General features: G+C 42.8%; 1 long non-coding RNA gene across 3 annotated transcripts in view; it reads left to right on the forward strand.

The window, feature by feature from the left end:
* LOC103670536 overlaps positions 1-9,410 on the forward strand; it is a 306,993-nt gene extending 297,583 nt beyond the window's left edge. For all 3 annotated transcript variants that reach the window (XR_005832552.1, XR_005832550.1, XR_005832551.1), the window contains one exon: positions 8,914-9,410. This is a non-coding gene — a long non-coding RNA (uncharacterized LOC103670536). The remainder of the gene's footprint in view (positions 1-8,913) is intronic.
* The last annotated feature ends 1,529 nt before the right edge of the window (positions 9,411-10,939 follow it).

Raw genomic sequence — 10,939 nt, forward strand, 5'->3', positions numbered from 1 at the left:
CAGCAGGACCCGCTGATGTATTTAAAGAATACTGAACTAGCCACTTTGTTTCAAGCAGAGATGTGAATTCTGTGTGGGTTGTAAAACATTTTTTTGTTTTGAAAGAAAATGCATACTTTCCCTATGGAAACCCTGTCATTTCCTCTGGTTCCCTAATCCTGAACTTGGTGTCTGAAATAAATTTTGGATGGTTTCCACCATGCTGTTGAAAGGCAAGGCCCCTGGAGACTGCTACTGTTATCAGAGAAAGGGGGTCCAGGGCCCTTGTGGGTGTTACTCGTTGGTGTGCCTGGCTGTCGGCAGCTCGCACCCGCACCGGGGCTCCCTCTGGGCCGTCTTTGGAGCCCTTCCTCTGACTGACAGGGCCCTGTAACCCAGGTCAGAGTTTCAGCACCTGCTTGGGGGAGCGGATTCCTCTGCTTCACGTTTGATGGATAAACCAGAAGAATTTGGCAGGGAGATCCGTGTTCATGGCTCTGGCCGGCTTTGCCTTTCATGATTTTCTTGCTTCTTCATTTTGTGTGGGATTGAACTTGAAAGTGAACTTGGTAATGCACTGGAGCCTATGGCAGCGGGCAAATGAGATGAAACTGCACGAAGGTCCAGCCGCTTAGGGCACACACACCAGAGCAGGTGTCGGAAAAAGGGAAATGACAAGGGCACTTTGGGGCTGACTTGTTTGGGACGGGAGTTGAGCTTCCCCCGAGGAGTTTTTCGGGGAGGCCATGACAGGAGGACGGGCCAAGAGTTGTAGCCACGTTCGCTTAGCTGGCTTTCCTGGAGCGAGATGGAAGTGTGCTCTCAGCTGGGTTTGCTGTGTTGCTTTGTTCGTAATCAAGAGGCTTTTCAGATTCAGCATTGGAAAAGAAAACGAGAATAACTAGTGATGGCAACAGCAAGACGATGACATCTCCAAAAAATCAGGAGCCCTGCCCTGCCTTCCCCCACCGTACCCATCCCCACCCTGTCCTGCCCAGATCACACCACCAGGCAGGCAACTTTGGGAGCAGAGGACATTTTAATTAATTAATTATATTCTTTTAAAGATTTTGTTTATTTATTTGTCAGAGAGAGAGAGAGCGAGCATGAGCAGGGGAGCTACAGAGGCAGAGGGAGAAGCAGGATCCCCGCTGAGCAGAGAGCCCGATGTGGGACTTGATCCCAGGACCCCGGGATCATGACCTGAGCCAGAGGCAGATGCTTAACCGACTGAGCCACCCAGGCATCCTGATTTTATTTATTATGTAATTCACCATAAAGGAATCCTATCCTTCTGATAATCTTACATTCCTGCGGCTTCTTTTGCAATACTTTCTTCCAGTCTGTGGCTTGATTTCTAATGCTCATGACAGTGTCTTGCTCAGAGCAGAAGTTTTGGATTTTAATCAAATTCGACTACGCGATTGTTTATTTCATGGATTGTGTCTTTGGCGTGGTATCTAAAAAGTCATCTCCATACCCAGCGTCATCTGGGCTTTCTCCTATGTTATGTTCCAGGAATTGTACAATTCTGTGTTTTCCATTTGGGTCGATGATCCATTTTTTTTTTTTAAACAATATGAAGCTATCGATGATCCATCCTGAGTTAATTTTTGTGATGAGTGTAAGGTCTGTGTCTAGAGCCATATTTTTTGGCGTGTGGATGTCCAGTTGTCCTATTGCCATCTATTTGTAAAGATTATCTTTATTATATTGCCTTTCCTCCTTTAGCAAAGATCAGTTAACTATATTCACATGGGGTCTATTTCTGGGTTTTCTATTCTCTTCTACTGATGTATTTGTCTATTCTTTGACCAGTGCCACACTGTCTTGATTGCCGTAACTTTACAGTAAGTCTTGAAATCAGGGAGTATCAATCCTCCAACTTTGTTCTTTTCCTTCGATATTTTATTGGCTATTCTGGGTGTTTTGCCTTCTCCATGTAAGCTTCAGAATCAGTTTGTCAGTATCTACTAGTAACTTGCTAGGAATATTCCTGCTACTTCTTTAACCTGGAATTGCTCAGAGTGACTTATCTTAGAAAATTTTTGATAAATCCTAATGTTGAACCAACCCTTCTTCTCCACCTTCAAGAATTCTGCCATCGTTAGGCTGGGGGGCTGGGGTGTGAGGGAGAGACTCGCCAGAGGGATTCTCCTGTATCACCAAGGTTGAAAAGCAGTGCACTCATGTTCATCACCATCTTAACAACTATAATGCCAATACATTTCTTTAAAATTTATTTGAAAAGTCATGGCTTTGGTAGAATGTTCTCAGGATTATGCCTTCTGCTTCTAAGTGCATCGCTGTGCACTTTCTAGATGTTCCTCGTTTCCTGTGGCTTGCCCTCTGCAGGGAGGAGCTTGACTTACCTCAAAGTTGCGTACCAGGAAAATTTTTTCTTCTGACGCAAATTCTGCAGCTTCCTCCATTACCTTTAATGATTGTTTTAAAAGGAAACCGTCTTCCTAAAAAGACTTCGATCATGACCTTATTTTAGACTTGAATCAGAGATCAGATATAAAATCGGGCTGACACCTGCTCTTGGAACCCTTGCTTGTGTCCACATTTTCTCCATGCCGACCCTGCCAGCCCTCTTTTCCTTCATTCTCCTTCTCTCTCCTCTCCTTCCCTTGTCCTTCTCTTGTCCATCATTCTATCCCGTGTCTTTAAGGTTCACTTTCCTGCTGTCATCCTGTCCCTTGCATTTCTTCATCTTATTGTCCTCCCTTAATCTTCGTTTCTTGGTCTAGCATCCCTGTTCTCAGAGTGGGTTCAGGGAGGCAGTTGAACTTGTTAATTAACTTTCACTGGGGGAGGAGGGGCAGATTTGTGTGAATACAACTGAGTCATCGGAGACTGACTTAATCAAAGACAGAGCCCATGTGTGGAGGGTGTCCCTACCTGAGATACAACCTTGGAGCCATTAGTCTGCCACTCTGGACCTCACATTCCGTATCCATAAAACGGGGACTTGGGAACATCTGCCTCTTTAGGTTTGTTATATGTATCTATTAAATGAGTATATATTTTGCTCTCTTGTACTTGTCAGACAGTAACTGCTCCCTCATTGTTACCTGGGAATATCATCGCTACTTCTAAGGTTACAGAGTAGCCCTTCCGATGGGGGAGGGAAAAGATGGCTTTAACAAACGGTAAGAACAACTTACAATGTATACGTGTATTGCTAGGTTGGAAACGTTACTCGTTTATGTTGAGCCAACATTTCCTTTACTAACGCTTCCTTTGCTTATAAATGTCTGTATTCACAACCCAGGTGAATTTCCATCTGAACAATATATTTAGAGTAAAGCTATTCTTATGGGTCCGCCATGGAATTAAGCAGCTGAAACTTCTTCATGTGGGTGTGACTTGTCTCTGCATCATCTACTCTGAACAATAAATACTCTGTCTAGTTCTCTCTCGCTTACATGACAGTTCCACGGGAAGATTCGGCGCTTCTGTGCTATTTTGGTTATTGACAAGGCAGGAAAAAGACAGGGTGGAGTTGCAACTGAGTCTTTGGTTCTTTGGTCTACTTTTAAGTGATACGTTCATTCATTGATTCCAGATTTAAAAGTTTTTATTACATAAACAAGTAACACCCCTTATGATCTCCTGAATCACGAAACAAAGCAGATAATCTGAAGGACAGAGGGGAAGAAAACCGATTCTGAGCATTGTCTTCTATATTCAGTTAATAGAGAATTAGCTGAGTGCTGCAGAGATTCTGCTAGAAGCCTGCTTTCCCTCCATGGCACCTTCTTATCTGCTAACAACCATCAACACTGTCTACCCTGCATCTCTAGATCCCATGACACAAGAAGGGGGCATGAGCTGAGAGCCCTGATACCCTCCTTTCCCACCCATTCTCACCCAAGAGAAGGACGCAAAGTCGCATGGTCATAGGGAGAAGTTTGGAGTAATATGGCCAGGTGGGGGTTGTAGGAGATATGTCTCCTTTCCTCTCACAACACGTATGCTCACACAAAAACCTTTATGGGGAACCCCTTCTTTGCCTGTGGGACTAGCTCAGGTGAGATAGTAGTAATCATTTAATCTATGATACAAGTAAGAGACCAGTCATTTTGGCCCAGGACTGAGGGATTTCTTGGGACATGGGAATTGCATTGTGGAAATAGGGACAGTCCCGGGCCGACTGGGTGTCTGGTCATCCTAGAAATGAGAACTATACATTGGATAGAATTATTTACCTATCAACAAAAGATCCCCATGTTAATTGATACATAAAAGTGAAATAATACATTCTGAGATATAAAAAAAAAAAAGGTTGGCTCATTTGCACTGTGGTCTCTGCCTGACCTCCTTCAAAACCCTTCCCTACTTCCCATCTCTATCAACACAAGTCCTCAGCTTAACAAGTGAAACTTCCTCCTCTGCGTTGAAGGATGTTGCATTAGTTACCTCTCACTGTGTAACAAATGACCCCAAAACCACGATAATCATTTATTATCTTCTGTTTCCAGTCAGTTGGGAATTCAGACAGGGCACAGCAGGGAGGCCTTCTATCTGCTCCCCAAGGAAGACTCTAAGCCTGGAGGGCTGAATTTGCCGAAGAACTAAGGGGTCTCCTTCCAAGATGGCTCAATCCCCTGACCTCTCTATTAGGCTGCTCTCCATAGGGTTACGAGGGTCCTCACAACATGGCAGCCAGCTTCCACTCAGAGCTGGTAAGCCAACATGGCAGGAATGGCAGTGCCTTTTATGAGCTGGCCTTGGGGTTCACATACCATGCTTCTACTTTGTTCTGATCTTTGGAAGTGAGTCACTGGTGCAATCCACAGCCAAGGGGAGAAGTGAGTTCAACGGTAGGACTGTCACAGAATCTGTGGGCATATTTAAACACCACCTAAGATGTTGTGAACAAATTCCCCACCGTGAAACACTGGGGGTGGTACAATAATGCCAAAACTTCCTCAAATGCTGGTTTTCATTCTGAAAGTAACAATAATACAATAGCTTATAGTAACAGAGTATTTAGCTTCCAGACACCTCATGGATGTTCTCTTGCTTAAAATGCACATCACACTTAAGGGCGGGTCTTACTCTTATCCCTGTTTAGCAGATGAAACAGAGGCCTCCTCAGCTTATGTACAGAGTGGTTAAGTAACTTCCCCTAGGTCACACAGTAAGGGCTAGAGCCAGGGTTCAAACGCAAGCAAACCAGCTCCAGAACACTTGGGTTCCATGTGATCACATTACAGTGATTTTTCTCTGCAATCTAAGAAAACAAGTTTGATGATTTTACTTATCAGATTATTTTATGACTATCTTTCTCGTGGTCTATGTAAAAATCCCATCCTCCTCAGTGGGTTCACAGTTTCTGTTTAATCTGACGTCAGGCAACTTTGGCCAATCATAACAAGTTCCATTTTGGAAGGGAGAGTCAGGGGGTTCCAAGCCATTGAAAGCCTTGGGGGCGTGGCGAGGACCACCTGATCCATCCCAGGTGGCCATTCTGAGATCAGAAGGAAGTCATGAATGAAAGCGTTACGAAATCTGGGAAAGTCTCTCGAGTTAATATATGCTTCCTCACATAAGGTGCCATGTCTGTGTTCTCCTCTGTTTCTGCCTCACAACCTGATGCAAAACAAAATGACATTAAGGCAATTTGGTGAGTCATGATTAATTTGGATTCAGCTCGTGAAGACTCTTGGGGTTTTCTCCACTGCATGTTTTTCTAGAGTAATTTTTTTCCCACCTGCTCCCCAGTGCTCTGTGAACTTCCCAGCTTAATGTCAGTGAGAGCGGCACAGTCCAAAGGTGCTTATTGTTTTTAAGCCAGCGAACCCCCCTTGAATGGCTCACTGCCACCCCCACCATGGCGAGGCGTGCTGCACGCACTTGGCTTCAGCTGGAAGCTTCCATGGCAGATGGGGTGTGGTACAGCCATCGGAAACCTAAACATGGACGTGTGCCTCAGGAAGGTTAATTAGGTGCAAAGGAGAATGACAGTTTGGGGGAGGGGACGGCGGACCAAACCAACCACACAAATGGTCTGTGTTGCTTAGTTTAACAAATACACGGGACTTACTACGTGCCAGCAACAATTCTAGGTGCTTTTAAAATATTAACTCATTTACCCCCATGACAACCTATGAGCTCACAACCCTTGATGGACGTCACTTTAGCGATGAAAATTTGTTCCGAAGCCCAGAGCCGTTAAGGCACTTGCCCCAGGTCACAGGACTCATGGGGACCGGAGCTGGAGTCCAGTCTGGGGAGTCTGACTGCTGAGAGTCCTGCTGTCCGTCTACTCTGAAATGTGGCCTCGTGCAGTTTTTGCCTCAGACACAGGACTCCTCCAGAAGGATCGCATCACTGCTGGTCTCAGAATGAAAGCCCATTTCTCCTCTGAATGTACTGGTAGGCATTTCCCATAGCGAGAAGCAGGGGGGGAAATGCTCTTCAGCCAACCAAATGTCAGTAGCTAAAAACTCAAGCCCAAATTGTTATATACTGCCGCGTGCTGTCTGATATTTCCCAGATGTGTGGATATAATATTAGAAGAGCATTTAATGTAATAGTCCTTTTGGCATTTAAATGTGGGTGACAGGAACTCTTTAAGGCTGCATAAACAGAGCACACAGGTGTTAGGAAAAACAGCTGTTAATAAAGGCCAGGTCTTTTCAAACAGAGAGAGAAATGGTGCAATAAAAGGGTTATAACCTTATGTTTTTAGGCTTCTGACCTTTGTTTCATTAGGTGCACCTTTAACTGTGATAAACATCCACTTAAATGAATATCATTTCCTTACAATTACAGGAGGGTCATACATAATACACTAAGTTCCCTTGGCAGCCTATGCGTTAGTCATGCATATTTCATGAGCACTTTTATTCCCCGAGTCACTTTCAAGCAATGCTCAATCCCATGGCTTTGGTGCCTAGGAGATAAAGGTCTTGTCCGTAAAGAGATCTCAGAGCAATTATTGTAGCTCTGTACTTTATCAAGGAGAGCAGCCGAATGACCTGCTCGCAACATCTGACCGGAACCGTTATCAATTTTCTTAAGATACGTGATTCCTCTTATTTATCATTGGATATGAGAAACCTGTTCCTTGGTTTTATTTGGCTGATTTAAATAGTCTGAATGATGCTGAGCTATAGAAGGCAATCGGCCCTAAAGAGAATACTTGTAGCAATCTAATGAATGTAAAAAGAAAAAAAAGAAGTCATGTCCTCATGCCTACAACATGCTCAATACTTGTGGGGCAGCAAAAAATAGATCACGGTCCGCGGAGCGTGGTCAGGCAATCTAAGTGAGTCGACATCTGTTTGTGCGATGTGGTGTTTTTCCCAGCTGATCAGCTGGTGGGAAATAAAGTGTTGGAATGATAATAAGCAGAAAGGAAGTTTGCAGTAACAGTGAAATATAAGCCTCTTTATGGTCTCAATATCTTTTGTGGGCAATTTCCCTTGTTCTCTTCAAGACTATTGAGTTCATCAAGACAGCTTCATCGTTTTGAGATCTCCCTCCACACTTGGAATATGACTGAAGAAACATGAATCCCATCTGCCAGCTTTTGCAGGTCGACTTCCTGGGTTAGATCAAACCGAAAACAATTTACTTTTTAAAAATGATGGCTTTCAACATCTTCCCAATGCAGAAAGTAGCTTCATTGTCTTTTTTTTTTTTTTTTTTTTTTTTTTTTTTTTTTTTGCTCACGCCATCTGTGGGCCATGTTTGCTTTACTGTAAGATCTAAGATCGAGGCCAGGTCAGGATCAGGGTATTGAATCCTATCTGTTGATTCAGCAGTCCTACCTTCCCAACTCCATCCTGCCCCCAGACAGATAGGGGTTGGGAGCCTTTGTTCTGCATTCTTCAAGGGAGCGGAGGGGAGTGGTGGGGGGCGAGGGGAGAGAGAGAGAGATGTTTCCTTTAAACCAGCTAAATTAATATTTACGTTGTGCCAATATTAGAGAAGCCACCGAAAATTATTAATCTCAAAAGGTTATAATTATCTTTAAAATGGTGGCAGCCATTGAAATGTAAATTCTAGAAGAGAAAGATGCTCTGTTCTTTGGGTCTGTTATCAAAAAAAAAGAGCCGGAGCGCGTTTCAAATCTCTCTTCTGTTGAATGTGCAGCCCTTCAAAGCTTATCCACAATAAATAAAGTTTTCAAAACCCATAGACTCTCAAAGATTCATTGAAATTTCCTCTGAATTAAGCAGCCTCTCTCTTTCCTTGCTCCCCACCCCCCTTCTCTCCCCATCTCTCTCCCTCTTTCATTACCGAGGCAGGCTCAGTTTGAAACAAATGTGAATTAGATGATTAAATATGAGACATATTTAAACTCCTTTAATGGTTTCATTGATGGTATGGTTACTTTTTGGCCCACACTTCCGTTAAGTCAGTGTATTGGTTACATTGTTAAGGACCCCCTCCTCTAAAGAAGAGAATGCAAGGGCAAAGAAGAAAACCCCAGTGATAAAGCAGGGACTGGAAGTGTGAATTCCATGTGTCAAGCAGAATCCCAAGGCCAGGGCTTCAGGAGTTCACCAACAAATGACAGGAGACAACTGGAATCTCTCCCGGTCCCTGAATATTACTGACTGTGTAGACATTTCTCAAGGTCCATTAAATTCTATTTGACGTACATTAAAAAAGATTTAATCACAGATGCCAGTCAGCTAACCAACCCATTAATCTAGCTGTTTTTCCTAAGAAAATTGTATTTAAAAAGGTCTTTTTTCCCCAATTTAATTTAGTCATCCTTTTAAATTTCATGTATTTATCATGTAAATGTGCCTTATTTGCAAAAGAAAAGCGGAGGATTCAATGAAATAAATAGTTATTTCATTAAAATGGATACAAAAAACCCTGTGATTAGGGTAATTAATTTGCACACTAAAAGCTATCTTCCTGGTTCAGATCATTAATATTGATGGCCTTCGATTTTGTTCTCAGTAATGTTCCTTGAAATATACTGGGAACCGGCACCGGGGCTAAGAGAGCCGCCATTGGAACCCAAGTGAAAATGAGGCATCAGTGTGAGTTTGGGGCTACGGCTCTTCCATCTTCTTCGCCAACAACTAGCCCCCAACGTGAAGACCCGTGTCCCCAAATAAACAGGGCAGCTTCTGTCTGAATGGGTTGGTGCGCTTTATTTTCTCTCGCGTGTCAGTTACCAATGCCTGGCACTTATTGACGTGTGTCTTTTTTCGGAGGAGGAAAAAAAAAACATTTAAATTGCAAAATAACATTACAGGAGATTATGTCTAAGTACCACATACTGTTATGCACAGCGTTGCCAGATAACAAGACAACGGCTGTCAATATACCTTTCTCATTAGATTTGCATCTGCATATTATGCAAATGAGTTTGAGCAAGTTTCCACTTTGATAGCTCTCTGCCACAAGTTTGAGTCAAGGCATATATTCTGTTTCATTCTGCTCCCCAGATGTATTCCACCAAAGACCTTGTAGAAAAGGTGTCATATCAGTGCGGTACACTATCAAATGCAGCTGTAGGCTGTATTCACATGAAAATCAAATCCTGGAACAATTTTAGATTGCCTCACCTAGCTGTGTCAGCATGCTCAACATTCCTGGTGATGGAAAACAAATTAACATTCTGTACCGGGGATAGGTGTGTGCAAAAGAAAAATCTAAGAGCTGCACAGGAGCTGGTTGGTATCTTGACTTGCATTTTAGGGCTTGCTGACAGCCATGTGCTTTTTCACTGCAGACTGAAGTATGATTTGTAAGATGGGTTTTCATTTTCCCAAGTGCTTTTTTTCCTTTTTTTTTTTTTTTTTTTTTTTTGCCTTTCAAGTTCCCCTGGCCGAAGATGATAAAGTTGTCAAAAGTTAGCCAAATTACTTTCTTGCCAATGCTACATGGACACCTAACTTCAGACCACTAAGTCTTTTCCAAATATCAGGACTCCCAAATAGAGGGCTTTCACAAGCTCTGTTGTTGTTTGGGTGTTGAAGCGCCTGTGTTAACATTTTAACGCCGTTTTATTGAGAGAAGGTTGTATGGCGGGCTCTGTCCCACCTCTAATCTTGATAGCATGCGGTCCATCTCCAACCTTGCCCAGATCAGAATTGGTGTAGGTCTGGGCTTGGAACAGCAAAGAAATAATTCGGAGATGAGCTTCATGCATGTCTATGGTGTTTTCCATGCAAAACAAAATGAAAAGTCTAGCCAGGATTCTTTTAGACACTTCATCTCAACAGGAAAAAAACAAAACAAAACAAAACCCCAAAAAACCAAAAAGCAAAAAACCTCGGAGGTGTGGAGGGAAAAAAGTGGACGTTTTCTAAATCGACTCCAAGCTACTCACGGGGGTTTGCCCATCTTGTTTTATGCAGAGCTTCAAGTGGGGCTCTCTAGGAGCTCTGTGATAAGACAGGGTGCTGCTGCAGAAGGGGACGTGCTAATTAAAAAGAGGAACACACCGCAAATCTCGTTATTATTCATGGCAAGTGTGCAGCAAATCACTTAGCTGTTTGCTTTTAAAATAAAAGCTTTTTTTTTTAACCCCATTTTTTTCTTCCCTTACCTTTTTTTTTTTTTTTTTTTTTTTTTTTTTTTTTTTTTTTTTTTTAACCCCATTTTTTTCTTCCCTTACCTTTTTTTTTTTTTTTTTTGTCGTTTCTTTTCTTTTTCTTTTCTCCCCCTGGCCTGCCTTGTTTAAAAAGACAGGCATGGTCTCAAAGACTTTTTCTAAAGAATGACATTGAAAAGACATTGCCCCGAGGTTTGGTAGAGCAAAAGCCTGGATCATTTGTACTGTTTAATGTCATGCCTTTTCTTCCCCCTGATTCTTTTCTTTTAAAACAGCTATTCACCCATTACAATATGCTTTCCACAATATGCTTCCTTTAACTGACTCCAGATTAACAAGTAGGTGAGATGAGTAGGGGGTCTTATTCCAAGGTGGTTGTTTTGTTTTGTTTCTTTCTCCCCCCCCCCCACCCCAAGCATT

This window comes from Ursus maritimus, unplaced genomic scaffold (genome assembly GCF_017311325.1).
Source record: "Ursus maritimus isolate PB19 unplaced genomic scaffold, ASM1731132v1 scaffold_5, whole genome shotgun sequence".
Lineage (NCBI taxonomy): Eukaryota > Metazoa > Chordata > Mammalia > Carnivora > Ursidae > Ursus > Ursus maritimus.